The 21037-nt window shown below is 34.6% G+C and overlaps 1 protein-coding gene across 1 annotated transcript in view; it reads left to right on the forward strand.

Annotated features, from left to right (window-relative positions):
* The window catches only part of LOC129246349 (pneumococcal serine-rich repeat protein), a 231051-nt gene that overhangs the window by 107288 nt on the left and 102726 nt on the right, over positions 1-21037 (forward strand). The gene's annotated exons all lie outside the window — the stretch shown is intronic.

The following is a 21037-nucleotide window of genomic DNA, read 5'->3' on the forward strand; positions in this document are numbered from 1 at the left end:
CACATGCTTAGAAAACCCCCAGAAAATGGCCAAAAAACACTTTTCGAAGGTTGATGTTACGCGAGCTCGAAAATGCCGACATCATGTGGGACAGCGTAAAAACAACAATCCAGAACCGTGTACGATGGAAGAGTCTTGTAGAGGCCCTAAGCTCCCGAGCGGACTGAACAAGGATATAAAAAAAATATGACCCGTCTTCTTCAATTCTCTTAAAAAAATTTTAATAATATAAAAACACAATTACAAATGGTTTTACACTCTTTCTAGAAAAACTTAAAAAAAAAATTAAAAAAAGATAAAAACTAAAAAAAAAAAAATATTAGTAATAAAAAATTAAAAAAAAACAACAAATTTACTAGCAGCGCTAACTACAAAATGAGTTGGTAGTTTATGTCTTTCGAAATATGTATCATCTCTAGGTACCCATTTTCTTCCATTCTCGTAAAAAAAATATTAAAAAAAATGTTTAAATTATTAAAGTTTATTAAAAAATTAAAATAATAATTTTTAAAAATTATTAAAAAAAACTATAAAAATAAAAAACGTTACCTAACAACTACAAAATGAGTTGGTAATTTATGTCATTAAAAACATTTTTCTTCTGAAAATGACATACCTTCAATACAAGTCACTATGGAAGGGGCTTGGCGCTATTTGAAGACATGTTAAAAATATTCAAATAATTAAACAATACAATATTTGTACACAAGCAAATGCCAGTGATTTGATAAGGTGATAATTTAATGATAAAAAATGTGGCATTTGTGATGCCACATAAACAACGGAGTGTTTTTAAGTCGAGAGCAAGCAAATATGAAGAGTTTGATTAGATCGCAATTAGTTCAGAGGAGAATGCGTTGGGAAGCCCCCAGCTGATAGGTGCATAAAAGTGCTTGCAATGACGGGTAAAGTTCTGTTAATGGGGAATCGGGCAGGTTTTGTAATTCACTTGCGAGTGCAGTTCATTGAACTTTTCTGGCAATAGCATTGAAATTCACACGGAAGTGAATTACTGAAGCTGCCGGTATATTTTTGTCTTAAAGGGGAATTGTCGAAACATATATCGAAAACGAACTGTTTACACAGTCAAATTAAAGGATGATTAATACAATTCGTTACCAATTTTTATACGATTCTTGTTTATTGCTCTTTTTTCTATTAATTTTTTGTGTGTTTTTACTTTTTTTTATTAATTTGTGTTTTTTTGAGATTGATGTTGACTTTTTTCCTTTTTAAAAAGTTACCATTATAAGGGAGGCAGGTTTGGTCATTGAATGGTTTCGCCCTCATTGAGATACATTGACTTTTGCCCGAGTTATCGTACGCACGGGCGGACAGACAGACAATCATGCCTAAATGGACTTCTCTCATCTACTTATTCTGAGCATTTTGTATGAGATATATTTACATACATATGTATGTCTATCTTGATTATATGAACGAAATTAGAATACCCTTCTACTCTAGTGCGTGGGTATAAAAGTAATAAATATATAAATATGAACTAAAAGTCTACAGTAAAAAAAAATATTTTTTCCCCACTTCATTAGTTTTGATTATTCGATATTTAATAAAGTGTTGGTAGTCGATTTCATTACACAAAATTTTTTTTCGTAAAATAACTCACTTGTCCCAAAGCTTGTAAGTATTCGACATTGTCATGTAAACTTTGAAATTTATTAGACTTGCAATTGGCAGAAACACAAAACCGAACCTAGCAAAAACATGAGTAAAAATTGAGCAAAACTAAGCCAATAGCGGAAATTTCTATCGTGATATCGTGTTGTTGTAGTACACGCGCGCAGCACGCTTCACTCGCCACAGATAAAGTATCTGGAGGCTAAAAGACAAAATTGGAAAAAAATGTGGTAAGCAAAATGAAAAAAAAAAAACAAATAGAAAATGATAGTGTACCGCTAAAATGTAAACAACTAGGTCGAGAAAAACAAAAATAACACAGGTCGACAAAAAAAAACTTTTTTTTCGGGTTTTCAGTTTTAATGCATAAATTCTGATGCTAGGCATCGAAACACAGTTTTTAAAACTTGCTTTTGGATTAAACCCCTTTTTATATCGATAAGCGGGAAAGTCCACACAAATAAAAGAAAACCAGATTATTTTACAGGGTGGGCCATATAGCGTTTGCTTTTTGAACCACCTATTTTTTTGAGAATGGTAACACAAATTTTTTTTGTTTGTTTTTTTTTTGTTTTTTTTTTTTTATTATTCCTATTTTAATCATACATCTGTCATACAGACATCTAGTACAGTTTTTAACAATTAGTTAGGAGAATTATTAAATATATTTCATCATGGCCAGTGCCAAGACGAATACAGCGATAGGAAAAGAATTACATTTTATATAGAACAGTTATTTTAGCATACGAGAATTAATATTTAATTTAATAGGTCAATTGGTCGGTTTCTCTTCAGACGTCGTAAAGTTCTTCTTTCAAGTTGTGAGAGTGTATTGACTTCTCTATTTTTGTGCTGGTTTATTACGTTAAAATACCTTGTTGATATCGCTTTTATTTCTTCGCCGATTAATGGTATATTAAACGTAGTATGGATGTCATCATTTTTTGTGTAAGATTTTTGATTGTTGTCGCTGTACTTTGTTTATGTGAGTTCTTTTTGTAGTTCCCCACACTTGAAGTCCGTAGGTCCAGATTGGTTTAACGACTGCGTTGTATACTAAAAGTTTGTTGGAAATATTGAGCTTAGAATTTCTGCCTATTAGCCAATGCAATTGTCGAAATTTTTCCTTTATTTGTTTTATTTTCTTTTTGATATGATCTTTCCAAGTTAGTTTTGAGTACAGATGGATTCCAAGATATTTTGCAGATGTTTCAATTTGTATATTTTTATTGTTGAGCTTAATCGGCATAGCAGCAATCTCTGTTCTTGTCGTAAATATTACTTGTACAGATTTGTCCCCGTTTACTTTTAAACTCCATTTGTCAAACCACTTCTTTACATTGTTGGTGTAGATCTGTAATTTTGTTGTTGCGGTTGAGAGGTTTTTGTCAGATGACAATAAATTGTGTCCTCTGCGAATGTTTCTATAGTAGAATTAGTTTCGTCTGGGAGTGGTATGTCAGAGGTAATGACATGTCAAATGTGTTAATAATTTACTTAAAGGTTTGACATTTACGAAATGGGACGTTATACGCTTGAACAAAATTGGGAAATATTGGAAACCTATTTCCAAAGTGGTGAGTCTTCTTCTTCTTCCGCGGTTACAGTAAATGGCGAGAGTTGCCGTGACATGCTCAACGAGTTTTTGTTTCCAAAAATTGAAGAGGATGACATGGACGACATTTGGTTTCAACAGGACGCTGAAACTTGTCACACTGCCAAAGTTACACTCGAACTTTTGGCTACCGTTTTTGAAAACCGAATAATCAGCCGAAATTCCGTTATCAATTGGCCGCCTCGGAGCTGTGATTTAAGCCCGTTGGACTATTTTTTGTAGGGAGGCGTTAAGGACAAATTCTATGCGAACCATCCAGAGACGATTGATGCTTTAAAACACGAAATCGAAGTTGCCATTCATGAAATTGGAGCCCAAACAAACGAAAATGTGCTTAAAAATCGGGTTGATCGAATGCCCTCCTGTAACGCCAGTCGTGGCAGTCATTTGAACGATATTATTTTTCATTCATAAATGACAATGTTCAATCTTCAAAAAAAAAAGAAAATTTGAAAAAATATTGATTAGTTTTTTTTTATAGCTGATTCAAAAAGCAAATTTTACATGGCCCACCCTATATATTCTCTTTAATCATTAATCTTGAATTCAAAATATTCCGGCGTTCAACTAAAATCATTCTGTTTGTAATGTATAGTAATCTTATGAACAAAACAGTCTCTTTTTCTTTAAATATGAATATTTGTTCTGGTTTCTAAAAGTTGTTGTCAAAAAAAGAATTATTTTTATTCCTATTAGTAACATAAAAAAAAATTGGCATTAAGAAGTCAAAACCAAAAATCGTGTCGACTGGTGTAATAGTTAGATAGAAAAAATGAAAAAAATGCCTTGCTCGTGGTTTACGAGTACAAGCAGGTGGTCGAGAATACGTTTGACAAAATTTTATTTTTCTTTCCATGATATTTTGAACTTAAATTTGAAGTACTTTTTAATTACTATTTATTTTTTATAGATCTATGCGCGCTAATTTTCTTTTATCTATGCGGCAATAATTTACAGTCTATGCGCATATATCCACGTACAACTCTTGAGCGGGATTTTCCCTTAATAATGAAAATTAAAAACGTGTTAAGAACTGAAGAAGGAATGTCAGAGCGCTTCCATTATCTCTTGTAGCCTTATATATAAGAAGATAATGGAGTGCTTATATTTTCGTACTACTTGCTCTTGGCTCCTTAATTGCCTATTACGAGTACTAACTTTGAATTTTTTAAGCTCTACTAGAAACACCTCTTTGAATAATTTGTATGCTTACACGCCTTATTTTTAATTAACCTAAGTAGATTTTCCTGAATAAACAATCCTCTGATATAGCAGCATAATTTTAAGATAGTGATTGGCTAAAAAAATAAAATATGAAATGGAGAATAAAAAGCGAGAAATTTAGTAACAATTGATTTTCAAAAATACTGGCTTATAAAAATTTCAGACACATTTTATTAAGTAACTTAAACTCATTATTCACAAGCGAAATATTGGAATTTAGTAAACATTTTTAGTAAAAATTGTGAAATTCCACCAACTATATAAATGAACACAACACCTATGGAATTTCACAAAGTGTCATTAAAAATCATTCATTTATTACGTCTTATAGTGGACCTTATCGCATCATACGTGTCATATCATCATAAAAATGCAACCCATTATTGATTAGATTTCATAAAAATCAAATTAGTGACGTGTGAATTTAGATAACAGCTTTTTGAAGTCACGGCTGTAATATCTAAATACTTGAGCAAGCAGCGCCTTGATTCAACCACCGACATGTTTTTATGGATCTTGGCCATAATTTCCACTATATAAACCTTCGATGGTTATCATTTGGAAATTGTAAAATACAACACGAAACAATTTAAAATCGCATTGGCCATATTAATTGGAACCCATTCAAATTTTCATATAACCAGAATTGAAAAATTCCAGCAAAGACGCGAAAGCCCGCCAATTATTGAGCCAAACAAAAAAGTTTACCTTCAACGCCCACAACGTCAATGGGAGAGCGCCGTCTTAATCAAAACTGACGTGACTAGCCACAATTAACCACAATTGGCGATACAATCGCAGAGAAAATGAAAACGGCAGCTTATAGCTTGCGAGTTTTGGCCACCCACGATCAAGCGTTTGAGAGTTGCGTACTGCACATATGTACAGGCATAGTATGTGTATGTATAAGTAGTTGCATTTATCGACACATTTCATTATATCATTTCGTAAAAACTTGTTTGAGGTTTATGCATTAATGACCTCTCGGATTTTAATTTAAAGTTTTTTCTTGCAAATTTTTAAGCTTCATATATATTTACGTTTTTTATTTAGTTAGCCTTGGAAATACACACATACCTCTACATACTAATACATGCGGCAGAATAAATTGCAATGATCGTAAAAGCAATTAATTTAAATTATTAGAAAGATAAAACGTTAAAGTATCGCGCAGAAAATACCTTGGTAAGAAAAAGTCTAAGTCTAAGAAATTAAAAAAGGTATTTTGCTCATCAAGCGTTCATTAAGCGAATGCAAGGTGCATTCATGCTATAGACAATTTTACCTAAGCCGATAATAAAAATATCAAAGCGTCGTAGACTCCTACTGGATACCTTAAAATTAACTCTACTGAGAAAGGCAGGACAATGAAATTTATGAAAATTAATATCGACCATAAAGTTTAGGATAAGTTGAACTGGTTGACTTGTAGTCACGCATAGACCGGTTCGGCCCATAGCGATGCCAGATGGAATTCATTAGTTATGTGTTTTGCATATTGAAGTAGTCCCCCCGCATGGTGTCATTTCTATTGCGAATTGAGAGCAACATTTCCAACCCACTGCTGAGAATCCAATAAAAATGTGGCTTTCAATTCGCTGTCAACTTTTCTACTGCATCCCTGCTCTGAAGAACGATTTTGGACGTTATGCAAAACGATGTAATTCCTTTAAGGCTGCCTGACTATCTACGACTATACGACTGCTACAAATGGGTGCCTGCCTATTTATGCCGAATATAAAAGTTAACTTTGGAATTGTTCCCAGTAGTTTTCCCAGTTAAGTCTGCTGCCTTACCAACTGTGAAAACCTCAACAGAGTATAAAAGAAACAGTTAAATATCTTCCTCTATAACGCAATGCCATGGGGTTGATCAACTGGCATCGAGAAAAGTATGAAGGTTTCGGTTCAGAGAAATTTAAGGACCGTAAGACATATCAAATAATAATACTGGTGTTTCGTAAGGAAATAAGTACACTTGTTGTCTTAGTGTATATGAAGATTTTTATCACATAATTTCATATTTCTGACTAAAACTACAGAGAAGTTCGATTCGATTTCTATTTATTTCTATGTGCCGTAAAACGTATGTCAAGAAAATACTTCCAAAGTGTAATTGTTGGCGTAAATACCTTACATATATTGAACTTTTACCAAAACATGTTTTTCAATACACGCTAACGATATTGCAAGAAACAAAATCATTATACCATAAAAGTTACCGTCCACATTTTCCGTTTTGATTATTCGTTATTTTTTACATAGAACTGCTGAACACGTCAAATATTTAAAGTTGAACAATCACATAGTTCTAAGAATGAGCACGAAGGTGAAATATTTGACTCGCACCTTCAAAAAAAATCAGACGTTGGCTGTCAAATCACCGATACAGGTATATTTTTTCCTCTACCAGAACTCATAGCCGGATCGTTGTTATTTTGGGAAAAATGGTTCATTGTTATTGAATACCTGTAGAAATAAGTTTGTTCTTTATAAAATTTTAATTAATAAAAAATAAAAATTAATTCGAAGCATTTCGTACCTCTGACAATTACAATTCACTTGCAAAGTGGGCTTTGATAAACCAAAAATACCCACTTCAGTGCCAGTTATGAAATTAAAAAAAAAAAACTATTAATGTTTTCTATCTCCAAATAATCGCATACAGACTTGAATGTGCTCAAACTCATTTCAGATAAAACTCTTCAGATGTCACCAACCCATTTCGCTTATCTACGCGTCTCCACATAAACTGCGCGATATAACAGCCCAACAAAGAGTGTAGTAAAAGCGAGTAGTAAATATTGTATTAGGGGTAAAAATAGCGCCAATGATTAATTGAATTACTATGCGAAAGAATTTCACAAAATTCTTTTTTGCAAACTCACCTAGCAACTAATTAGGTAATTGACTGCGGCAGATATGGCCAATGTATGAGAATTCGAATGTGGGTGCGTTAGCGAATACTTATTTTAATATCTAAACCTTGTTGTGATTGCATCGAAAACAATAGAAAGAACTAAGTCATTTTATGCTATCAATAAAAATATTTTGTGGCAAAAACAAACTGCCAATGACGCCAAAAAATTATGGCGACCGTTCGCGATTTAATCGAGAAAGCTGGAAATGCGGAAAGTGATTTATTCATGACGCTGGCCGTATATTCATCACAGTTTGTGCGAGTATGTAGAGAAAGTTGATTGCGTAATTGGCGCATAATTAGAGAAATGTATTGGGGAATTTGGAAAAGACCTGCAGCGTTTGTTTAATCTGAGAAAGGTTTTTCAATCATAAAGAAGAAATGAGAGGAGAGTAGCAAAGTGAGTATAGATTTTGATTAAAAAGGTTCGAGATTTCATACACAAGTTTTCCAATTTCTATAAATCTTATACAATGTAACGCAAAGTCAATAGTGCAATTTTGTTTTTGAATAACTTTTCAACTAAATATAAAACAAACTAGCGGACCCTCACCCGCTTCGCTGGGTGAAAGAAATATATAAATGAAAAGTGTTCTATGTTTTTTTCTTGTTTCATCATTTAATTCATGCGCGGCCATTATTTTATGACTTATTCTAATAACAATGTTTTATTTATTTTAGTGACCTATTCTAAAGATTGTAAACTAAAAACTTATTCTAAAGCCTTCTGATACACAAAATTTTTGGTTTTATTTTCATGCGGTGTATAAATACAATATGTATAAAGTAACGATGGTTTCCCTACTCGAGAACATCCCACATACAGTTGCCCATGTCCAAAGCATGGATAAGTTAGGTCAATTTCACATAATTGAAGTGTTTGACCTTGAGACTTATTGATTGTAATAGCAAAAGCAAGGCGAATGGGAAATTGAAGTCGCTTAAAATCAAAAGCAAATCTGTTGAAATCATTGGAATGCGCGGAATCAAAACATCTTCACCTTTAAATTTGCCTTTCAAAATTGTTGCTACAATTACATTGTTCATTGTCCGTTTCACTGCTAATCTTTTCCCATTGCATAGTTTCGACTGATTGATATTTCGCAACATAATGGTCACTGCGCCGACTTTCAATTGCAAACGATGTGGTGGCAAGCCAGGCAAATTAAGAGAATTCAAAAATTCAATTGGATAATTCACTACATCGTCGGGATTAGTGATTGTATCAATTGATTTATGGTATAGGTGAAAACTTCACCTAGAATTTGAGTCAAAATACTGGCATTGATTTCATTGACATCGACATTTTTGGCAGCTAATATAGGTCTCTCGCTTAGCCAATCTTGATTTCGATAGTTTTGTACAATATTTGGGAATACATTTTGCACTAATTGTACTCTTGATTCTGTTACGGTACAAAAATTAGTTGCAAGTGTGATCATGCCTGTATTCTTATAAATTGGCTTTCGTCCATTTTCAATTTGCAACAAATGTTCGGAAAATTCAGCAGCTGTTGGATCATTCTGTAACTGCACACGAAATTAGTAGTTAATGTGAGTTTTTGAACATATCTCCACAGATTAGAAGATTTAAGGCACGCTCTCAATTCATCAGCTGCTGTTGATTTGGGAATAACAGGCAAAGTTTGTCGAAAATCACCGGCTAGAATTAGTGCACCACCAAATATGTTTGGGTTATTTCGAAAATCTTTCAGTGTTCTATTTAAGGCTTCCAGTAATTTTTTATGAGCCATCGTACATTCATCCCATACAAAAATTTTACATGTTTGTAAAACCTTTCCCATTCCAGAATTTTTAGAAATGTTGCAAGTTGGTTCTTCATTTACTTGCATATTTAATGGTAACTTTACATCTGGTACATCTAAGAAGAATATTCCTCCTCTTTCATTTGCAACATTGTCTATAATTGTGTCATATGCCTGCCTTTGTTCTGTGTTTAATTTTGGTAGGTTTGTTGTTACAAATGTGTTCAGATCATTTCGATCATATTCTTTTTCACGTCTTAATTCTGCATTGTATGCACATGCATCGGACGATTTGGTGCGATCATACCTAACTCACTCAGGGTTTTTTTTGCAATCATCAGGCAAAATTTGGATTTGCAGTAATGCGACGTACTTGATGTAGGATATCTTCTGTCATGTATTCTTGGTAAGTACTCCACAATTCTTTTGGGTTTGCTGGGAAACATGTAGCAATAATGATGGCAAATAGTGTTCTTATTTGGTGTGGAGAACTTGTTGCACATGCATCCATAAGAGTTGCATCCCACTGATTATCATTTTCAAGCAAATTCAATTCTTTGCATGCTTGCTGATAAGTACAACAAAGATGACCATTAACTCGTTTCAAACTTTCGAATGATCTTGGGCCGGGAATATCAACTAAGAGTAAACGTAAATAGAAACATTCCACTTTACTTGGATGCACAGTGTAAAGTCGTCCGATTGCATCACCCAAATGAACACCTGGATATCCATCTACAGGTATTCCTCGTTGCCTTCGTACCCAGGACCTTGATGATGCATTCCAAGTATAATATTTAGGAACATTTGAATAAAGCAATGTTCTTGCAAATGAATCTGTTTCACATAAGTTGAAAAATGCAGTTAGTGTTGTTGCTAGTGGTCGTTCGGCCATTTGTTGAGCAGTATTTTCAGTGAAATAAACACTTTGTTCATTTTCTAAATGGACTGACAAATGAATAACAGCTGGATGGTGATCATGAATCGGAAATGATAATATTCTCCAAACGGTTTCGACCATAATTTCTGGCATAACACATTGCATCTTGGGCGTATTCATGCATATGCCTTGGACTGCCTGTATACGATGAAGGTAATATTATCATTTGACCAATGTTATTAACGTTGGTATCGTTGGAAATTGCGTCTCGTAAATGTATGTAATTGTCACAGCGTAATTTTCTTTGGTTGAATCTAATGTAATTCAATCGTTCTGTTTCTATTTTCGGACACATGTCAACAATATACTGATGAAATAATTTACGACATTTTAAAATGTGATTCTCTTGATTTTCTCTTATCATGATTCTGTATGCATAATAATTCATTGCGCTTACAGTTTTATTTGTTTCTTGACCATTTGCTGGATTTATTTGTTTTATATCAATCGAATAGCCATCTTCACCATGACAGAACATAATAGGATATTGTAATGCATCATATTTTCGATGCGTTTCATTAACACGTTGCAGTGTATCATTTCTTCTTTGCAAAACAATATCTCTTGGTTGAAATTCATCTCCAGATATAACAATTGCAACCTCGTTGCTTGAAGTTGGTTGATTGTATCTTCCACGGTGTTCGCCGGCAGGCGTTTTATTTGCATCAATTTTAATTTTATGATTATCAGATGACAATCTTTCGATTGTTGTTTTAAAACTTTGCACCAAAACATTGTGTGTGTGTAATAAATCTTGTAACTCTCTCACAATGACTCTGTTTATATTTCTGGAAAATGCATACCGTGATTCAAGTTCATCATCGTTGTCATTAATTGAAATAAATTTGCAAAAATTTTGACTCTTGATCGGGTAGTGGTAGTAATGAACCTATTAAGTGATATGCTTGGTCTTGAATCTGAAAAAAGCCATAATTTGTGTCCATAAAATCTTATGATTCATTAGATGTGTCAGCGAATGTTGTTGAACGTTGAAGTTTACGTATTACCTTGAACGTTGGCAAGAAGTTATCGGTTATAATTTTTCCAGTACCAAAAGATGTCATTTAAAAACACGAATTATATGCGGAAATTTTTTCAAGAAAATGTTTGGAATCGGGTGATGTTCTCGATAATAATGTAGCTAATGGTTCGGGCGGATATTGTATGTCTGGTAAACGAACTTTTCCTGCAGCGCAACACATGCCTGGTATTTCAGTTTTGAATTTCAATGCTTGACAAAATCCGCAAATTTTATCCATACTTCTAATGACAACGTATTTGTGAGATGAATAATCAAGTTATGGATTATATTGAAATGCCGCACCATTCAAATTTACAGAATTGATATTTATTGGCCGATTTTGAGAACGTGACCTAGTACGATCTCTTTGTTGACTTAATCTATCAGCATGATTTTGCTCACTTTCATTTTGTCTGTGATTTTGCACATTTCTATTGTGACGTGTATTACGTCCGATGTTAGCATGTCTTCTATCTCTTGGCATTTCTTTTGCCGAATCAAAGTGGTCTTCTTTATGTCACTCTGAGCTCTCTTTGGTTGATGCCTGGAAACTGCTTCACTTGAACACTTTACCAAATAAAATACTTTCTTGTTAGTTTTAACACTTACTTTCACTATGCACTATTACTGATAACCTTTGGTAATCTTCTAAGAAAACGGCCTTGCTCAAGTACTTTTTTAGCGACGACCTGTTAAGGTTCGTTGAGCTAATGGTTTTGCTTCGGTTATCCCGAAGTGTGGGTGTAAAGAAGAAGTATTTAAGCAAAGTGTTAGTCACAGCAGCATTGTGTTACGATTAATTATTGCAGGCGGTCAGCTACAGCTGTGCCTGCTAATTTGTATGTTTCTATTCTATGCGAATGCAGGCGTGCAGCCACTGCTGTATGAATATATGTATATGTATGTATGTTTGCATTCCATTCAAATGTATGTAATGGAATGAAAATTTAGACATAAATACTGCTGCGTTAACTTGTACATATGTGAGTAAAATGTACGCTTCATGCAACCGTTTACAATAAGAACCACACGCGTAGAAAGAACGCTGCTTCGTGTATACTGTTTGTTGACGAAGAAGTAAATGAGATTTTAACCAAACATAGTTACAAACCTTCTCCACATGTGTCTCTTCAATGTGGCAAAGTTTGATTAAAATCGGTTGAGCCATTCTCCGTAAAGTTCATCACAACGCGAAAAACGGCTGAATTTTTATATATATAGATTATTGGGTTTTTTACTTCGACCTTTACGCGCTCCATTGCTTTTCTGTTTGTATACTGCAGCTGTCTGGTTCACAACTGTCTGAATGTGATTCACCCACGACGCCATTTGCAACAATTATGCATATTCTTATAGGGTCATTAATTTTGCGCCACCTTGTACAAGACTTGAAACTTGGTTTGAAATGGACTTTGTTATGAAATGCACTATATTTTTTACAATATATTAAATTAAATTAAAAATTAAATTTAAAAAAATATATCATATTATATTATATATAATATAAAATCATAATTTGTCAATATGTTGCGCTTTCATAATTTTGAAACGGGGTATAGGTTGTATATTTTCTTCAAAAAACCAAATATACCTTTTTGATAAAAACTGAAAATATATAAATTAGTTAATTTCAGAATGCTGTTATTGAAATATGCCACACTCCACTTCAGTTGCTAAAAAGCAATCAAAGCCCTTAACTTTAAAAACTATCGAGAGAGCACCAATTCTAGTGTCTTTCAATATGCAATACGTTTTCAAATCTATCCATACCCCTTCAATCCATAGTTCAATACATTTCATTGCAGGACGAGCACGTCTGTTTTGTTTGGCCTGTTCTCGGTCAATATCACCATTGATAATCAATTTTTTAGTGCATCATAATGCTCAAATGAAGTTATCGGGCTCAAATTTCGTGCATTACGTACATACATACACACATACACACATACACACATAACCAGCATGAAAGAGTGCAATAAAAGTGCAAAAATGCCTTCATTTATGCGATAATTTGCATAGTTTTTTTCATCGCCATCAATTGCTTGCTCTTTTGCGGGAAATTTCATCCGCCGTCTAGTCTACGTTGATGCTCATAAAAATTATTATTGCCAGCAATAATGGTTACACCCACAATGCTTGTAAAAATCGCATGAAATCTGATAAACTCCAGTTATCGTTGTGAAATGAAGCTATTTGCGCGCTACATTGTCTTCGACGAGATCGCCATCTAAATCGGTTATTTTCCTGTACCTTGATATTGAATTTCATGATCACTTTTAACTGCATATGCGCAAATTATAGATTTTTACAATGCCACGATTGTATATTTTGTGCTCTTTATGGGATATTTTTTTTTATTTGTTTTTCTATTTTTTTAGAAAGCAAAAGATCTTTTGAACCGATTTCCAGTGAATCAAATCGCTTTTTGTTTTTTGCGGTGGATTGGCTAATTTTATTGAAATGTACAGCCACAACAAACAAATCCATAAAATTTTTTGGTGCATATGAAAGCAATGAAAATTTCCTATTTATAGCCTAATGATCATATTGATAACGTTACTGATATCGTCAATAATACAAGGTGATTCGATGAGATCACAGATTTTCTTTTATAAATAAAATGCAGACAAATTTGTGGAAATATGTCTTTTAGTTCATTCTGTTTTTAACCCTCTGTTGGTTACTCGCATCTGGCCAGACCTGGTACGTGTATTTAACACATTTTTATTATAGTTAACTTGAGCTTCCAGGTAGCTTTCTAAAATTTAAATCTATATCGATTGATGGATATAACCTTTTAAAAAGGATCCTTGAACAAGACGAAATGAAAGCTAGACCCTGGTGCCCAACCGAAGGTTTTAAAAAGGAAGGGGGTTACATGGAGGGTTAATCAATGGTACTTACATAAGGTATTTTTTTAAAGGCCTGAGAACCTGAAACTATAAAACAAAACATTGCTGGGATCCTTATTTTATTATAATCTGTTCATGGTATTTATTTTTTAATATGATATCCGACATTCGATTGCCGATGTTTAGCTGATTAACCTTTGGAAAGAAAAAATTGATCAGCCCGGCTCGATAACGCGTGAAACTAACGGCAGATCCAGACCAGATTTCGAAAGATATAAGAACCGATGATGCCACTTTGCGAACAAATTTATTATTTCAACAATTTGTAAGTGATGACTTACCAAACCTTCTTTTTCTTCTTGATTGGCGCGAAAACCGCGTACGCAAATTTAGCCCAGTTTAACAAAGCGCGCCAGTCGTTTATTTCACGTGCTAACCGGCGCCAGTGAAGCCAAGTCCTTCTGCACCTGATCTTTCCAACGCAGATGAGGCCTTCCTCTGCTACCACCATCTGGTCGAATACTCCCAGTGCCGGAGCATTTGTATCCATTCGTACGACACAACGCAACCAGCGAAGGATCTTTATTCGCTACGCTATGTCTATGTCGCCGTAAAGCTCATACAACTCATTGTTCCATCGCTTACGATACTCACCGTCGCCAACGCGCAACGGTCCAAAAATCTTCCGCCAAATCTTTATCTCAAACACTCCAAGGGACTCTTCATCGTCCGAGCTTCTGCTCCATACGTTAGGACAGTCATGATGAGAGCCTTATTGAGTGTTAATTTTGTTCGTCGAGAGGGGACTTTACTACTCCATTGATTGACTATTTATCAATTATTTATATTAGTTAAAGATTGAAAGACAACCATGAAGAAATATATGTTTTTTCGGTCAAAATATCTGCACCCTTCGTAGCTGTTGTTTTTTCTACGGAACGCCCACTTTCGTTATTCGAAACTAGCAAAAATTCTGCAAGCCTTTCATACTTTTAAGTTTTTACCCAACCCAACGCCGCTTTAAAATTTTGAATGCCTTTATGCCACATCAATGAGTCCAACTCCTTTTTTTTTTGTTTTTTTGGTACACCCCATCAACGCCACTATCAAAAGGGAAGTCGACAATGAAAGAAAATCTGTAATGAAATGAAACAAAGTGAATAACTTAAAAGCATAGAAGTTAGCTTATATAACCCATTTGTATGTATGTATGTATGTACAGAGAACATGAAAAGAGTAGGGGCATTCGAGAAACTATCGTAAAATATCGATTTTAGCGCTGTCACAGACCGCATTTACCTTTGCTTGGGACATTTACGCTTAAAGTGTTACACTGTTTCATTGCACGACTGCACACTCACACGTACGTACCTATACATGAATATCCTTGGTGGCTAGTCACTAAGTGCATACAGGCACATGTTTGCCTGCTACTGTGGCTTATCGCTGTTCATACATGAACTCCTGTACCGCACTCCGGTTCGATTGATGAACTTCGAAGGATATTAACACCCACACAAGTGGATTTACACGCCACTGTGAGTACAACAAGGGAGTGGATGGGTTTGATTGAGCTCTGTTGTAATTTGATACACAAAGAACAAACACGCACACACAGAGATGCGTGCGAGTACATATGTATTTGAATCCTTTATCAGCTGTGACACAAATTTTCGGCTAAGTGGAAGTTGGGAATTTGCACTTCATTGTTATTTTTGCTATTATCAGAAACAGGACCATCATGTCATGGACATTTACGTGGCAACTGTCAATCAATTGATGGCAACAGTTATGTTTGTGAGCGTGTGCATGTATTGTCTTCCTTTCCACTTCGTTGTTTCGCTTTGACCGGAAGTGGTAGTGATGGAGTGGCATGTGCGACTCCCTTTTGCTTTTCACAAAATTTCCTTAATTTCCCTGTGTTCTTGTTGCACTAACTCACAGAAGAGATTGTAGTTGTTTTTGGAATAGCAAACTATCAGCTTCTTGTGTGTTATTACCTTTAATCGCTTTAAATTGTGTCAATTGTGAGTTTCGGTGATGAATGTTGACTGGGAAGGGAATAGAAAAAAGTAGGGCAAATAATTCTGAGTATATATTAAGCCACAAATGTTTTTATTTAGCAGCAATAAATTGGTTTCAATCGCTGGTCCACTCAGCTGCTATTTGGATGTCCTATTGAATTAATTTGAAAAATATAGGCGGATATGCGAGGGTTGATTTGAGAGTTTGTTGAAAAGTGGGTGTTGACATTTTTATTGCTGCAAATTGAGTGAACTGCCGGCAAATTCGATTTTAGAAGGTCTATGAAAGGTTTTTAAACAATCGCCGCATGTAAAGTTTTTTTTTTTTGAAGGATATTGGAAGGTTGAAATATTTTTCAAAAGTTCCCAAAGAGATAAAGAGAGAGCAAATTTAGTTATTCTAAATTCATTTGGGTTTTTGTCAGCACAGACGCAAAATATTCAACAGATCGCAAGGGGATTTCATTGAAATTACTCGTTTGCCAATGCTAAATGACACATTTTTTCATAAGTTATTCAAAAAATTAAATCAATATATTTTCCTCAGCTTCTGGGGCGTAGCTCATAGCCAAAACTAATCAGCGGGCGTACATAATAACTCATTCTTGAGTTTTTTTTTGGCGGTCGCCGTAGCCGAATTGGTTTGTGCGTGACTACAATTCAGAATTCACAGAGAGAACATAGGTTCGAATCTTGGTGAAACACCAAAATTAAGAAACATAGCAGTCGCCCCTCGGCAGGCAATGGCAAACCTCCGAGTGTATTTCTGTCATGAAAAGCAGTATGTCCCTCCATTTGTGGAACAACATCAAGACGCACACCACAAATATGAGGAGGAGCTCGGCCAAACACCAAAAAAGGGTGTACGCACCAATTATATATATGTATACCCACATAGACGTCTAAGAGGTCAGCCGCAGTTAAATAGACAATACTTGACAAAGAAACGTACTTGGGGGTGGACAGACCCAACTGCAGCAATTTATTTCGGGAATAAACAAAACAGTAGGAAGATTAAAGTAGATGCAACTTTTGACGGACTGCAACCGCCTGGCGATGATTTACTTAACGGTAGTACCGGGAGGGGAACGGCACATTGAGGATAGGAGGTTTGGTTCGGGTCAAAGTCCCATGCTGACGTGTTACAGCCTCTCGATGCTTTGTTCTTGTTATATATAGAATATAAAAAAATGAAATCCTTGATTTTTGACCCCAAGGGACAGCCAATAAATCAAATTGAAATAAAAATTAGAATAAAAATGATAATAATACAAAAAATAAAAAAATTGTTCAGCTTATTTTGCATTTTAACATTTCAACATTTTAGTCAGTATGCCACAAGCGGCGACATTGGCATAGGTTTTCCGGACTGTAATAACTGCTTTCTGGTTTAATGACCAAAACCTTAGACACAAAATATAAACCATCGTCATTAAATAAATGACCTTGAAAAACTGGCTCATTTTTGGTTTGCGATAATTTTGTTTACTCTTAAAACCAAACGTCTTACTGAGCATCTGCGCGTGTTGTGAGAATAAAAAAGCGAAGTTAATTGTAATGAGTATTTTACGAATACTAATGAATACCCCCTTCCTTTTCATTTGGCTACGCCTTAACTTGGGTAGCCTTCCGCTAATTCAATTTTAACTTCTCTCATTTGCCTGACATCAATTAAAAGCATACTAACTATTATGGGCTTGTAACCCGTACTCTTATTACTCAAACAGAATATTTAATTAAAAATTCCCAACATTTGAGTTACCCTAAACAACGGTTCCGCCAGCAATGAGCCGCAAGTTGCGCACCACAAATGGGCGTTTAAGTGATTTTAATGCCGTTTCAGTGCCTTTAGCCGCCGAACAGCAATCAAAATATTGTAATAAGTACAACAGTTTATGCAAAAAGCACTTGACTAACGATGAGAATCCTCATACCTCGTCTTATATTAGCCAAGCGCTGACCACACATTCCACCCAACCAGACTACACGCATACTATACATATGTGCATGCACTTGTTCGCAATTCCTTTGAACTCTACACAAACATCGTAAAATCGCTACAAGGCGCTAGTTCAGCTCGTAAATGTACCGCCACAAAATCGTCGCCATAAGAAAAAGAAAAACAAACTGTTCGCAAACCCAAAATCAAAAAAAAAAAAAAAACAATGAAATCCACATGTTTTTATCACAGTTGTTGATTGAGATCAGTTTATCCGGTTGATGATCGCCGCATGCAATCGACTGTTAATTGTCGCGAAACATTTGCTATGTACGGCGACATAGTTGCAAACTAGTGTGCGTTTTGTGCTGTTAATTACTACCACAAAAGCCGCAGGAGGGAGAGTTAACTAGGAGCTAACTGGCAGCTGGGATTTAATGTGATTTAAGGAAATCGCAAAAGAAAAATACGAAATATGGGTGAAAATAGTATACTACTGGAAAATGCAATGAAATGGTTCGGAGAGAAAATTTATTTGTGGCTATTCATCTCTCTCACTTAAAATTTTGCGAGTTAATTAAAAATTTGTTGCTATATTCTTTACTTTATTTTTATTTATTTATTCAAGTCCAAATCTTCTCATTGCTTGAAAAAAGTATAGTTTTGTTTTAGTTAAGAAAAAAAGTTTCAAATTTACAATACTTATTTTCTATTCATCTTTTTCTTAAAATTTTGCGAGTCAATAAAAAATGTCTTCCTGCACGCCTACATTTTTTTATTTATTGAAGAGAATATGGCATGAGAACTTTTACTTGAGAATTAAAAAAAAAGAAGTTTCAAATTTACTTCAAAAATAACTGCTGCAGGCTTCTGATTCGCTGCTTTGTACGAAATTTGTTAACTGCTGCGAACAAAATAATTGCCACAACTTTGAACATAGCGAACATGTTCGATTGGTGTCAGTATTTTTCAGCCTTAGCAACATGTTTGCGGTGCGATACCTTTTCAACTTTCCAACCGCAAAATAAACCGTTAATGTTGTGCACGTATGAGTTGCGCTGATAAAGGCATACCAACAACTTGTTTGAAGTGAGCTGTTAACAAGTGGGTTGCACCGAAATAATGGTTAAAAATTATGCTTCGATGTTAATTGACAGTTAAATTTAAATTGTCAGAAAGGCTTGCGAGGGCATAGAACCGCTTTTGGGTCCTCTTTTCATCTTTTGCGATATGTTGTTCTTAAAGATCGACCATTTTCATAATAGCTTTAAATAATTTTAACGCGTTGTTCTATCGTGGAAAAGTGTACATCTGTCACCTTGACACGTGTCAAATATGACATAAAACAAAGATACCGTCTAGAAATTATTCACATTCTGACATCTAGGCATCACTTTTGAAAGACACTTTCTTATATTGATAGATATACTCCATGTTTCCTTGTAGCTTATTTTTATTATTACCTTTGCACTCTAAAGAAAGTAGAAAAAATCCTGATGGTTAGATAATTAATAGCAACTGAAATCTTTCCAAAAGTACTTCCGCTCTTTCTTTACGTTTAGTCCCGTGTTTGTTCTTATGTGGAAACTCTGCTTCATCTTTTTCACCATTCTTATGATTCGCATCAGCAAATTTTTAAATGGAAATAAAAATTAAACTTTTTTGCAATATTTTCGAATACTTATGGTTTCTTTTCATGAGTATTCTCGCCTGTTTGCCAGCAAATACGAAGAGTAGCAACTTAAGAAAACTTTTTGATGGGAAGAAGATTTAACATTAACAAATTCTTCTGTAAAAGAAGTAACGTTTTGAGGGCTTCCTTTAAAGGAATTAACTGGGGGGCTATTTTAGGACGTGTAGGGAAAGCTTCCACAAATTAATAAAAACAAAAGTTCGCAAAGTTGTCCTGTCGCCAAATTCTGGTCAATAATGAGGCCAACCGATGGCACAGTGGCTGTGTGAATAAGTAAAATTGTGGTAATCGGAGTGCTAGAGGCATAATCGGTACATTCTAATTAAAAACGAACCTTCAGTACGTATTATTATTATATTTTGTTCCCAAAAATGTGGGAACCTGGCCTCAAAGACCTTTGGTATCAGCATATTTACATATATTACATACCACACTGTCTTCGTAAATTTCAATTGATTCGAAAACGTCTGAGAAGATCATCTGTAAATAAGACCAAGTCCAGAAATCAGTCAACTGCTTATCGAAACAAGATGGTTGCCAATATATAAATCAACCTATCCACCGGCTTCCTAGATTCTTTGATTTTTCTTTTTGACATAGTCAATATAATTTTGCACACAATGAAAAATGGCGCCTAATATTTCTATTAGAAACACTTTATAAAAGTATTTCCCACTGACATAGTTCTTAGGTTCTTCAATCTTTCAATTACCGTTTATTCTCTTTCAATTCACCCTTTTTTAACGAAGCATTTGAAATGCGAATTTCCCGCTCCAGTTCTTTCGATCTTTCCGAAGCGAGTGATAATTTCCTTCTATCAAGAAGTTGCATTTGCTTTAAGAGCTCCAAGTGTCTCTTCCTTATATGCAACAGTTCTTTTGAACATAATTTTATCTCATGAATAGATTTCAGGGTGCTCACGAGCCTAATTGTTAGGACAATTTTTTTTTTTATAATTTAACTTTTTTCATTTCTAGTATCCAAAAATTTTATATTTCCTTCCTGTTTGCTCTTTATTGGTACATTTTTATAAATTAATATTTTTCTTTATTTAGTTGTAATTTAATAGCTCTTTTCGATAAAATTTTGTTAGAAATTAGAGAATACAACGATTGCTTCGTTAATCGCTTGCTAAGTGAAGCCGTATTACCGACAAACGAAATAAATTGCTCCCAAAATTATCTAAGGAGATTTACGTAATTTGGTCGAATTACGATTTCGACGGCGATGTCGTGGGAACGTACTGTAAACAATACACGAGGAAAGTCGCATGCGATTTTACGCGAAGTGGTATTGTCACTTTTGTCATCCAAATCTGCTACTGCCGGCTTTGATTGCTGCAACTGTATAACTGTTTGATACCGACTTTTTCCCTCCAGCCTCAATGAGAAACTATGAACAAACTAT

The sequence above is a fragment of the Anastrepha obliqua genome, chromosome 4 (genome assembly GCF_027943255.1).
Source record: "Anastrepha obliqua isolate idAnaObli1 chromosome 4, idAnaObli1_1.0, whole genome shotgun sequence".
Classification (NCBI taxonomy): Eukaryota; Metazoa; Arthropoda; class Insecta; order Diptera; family Tephritidae; genus Anastrepha; species Anastrepha obliqua.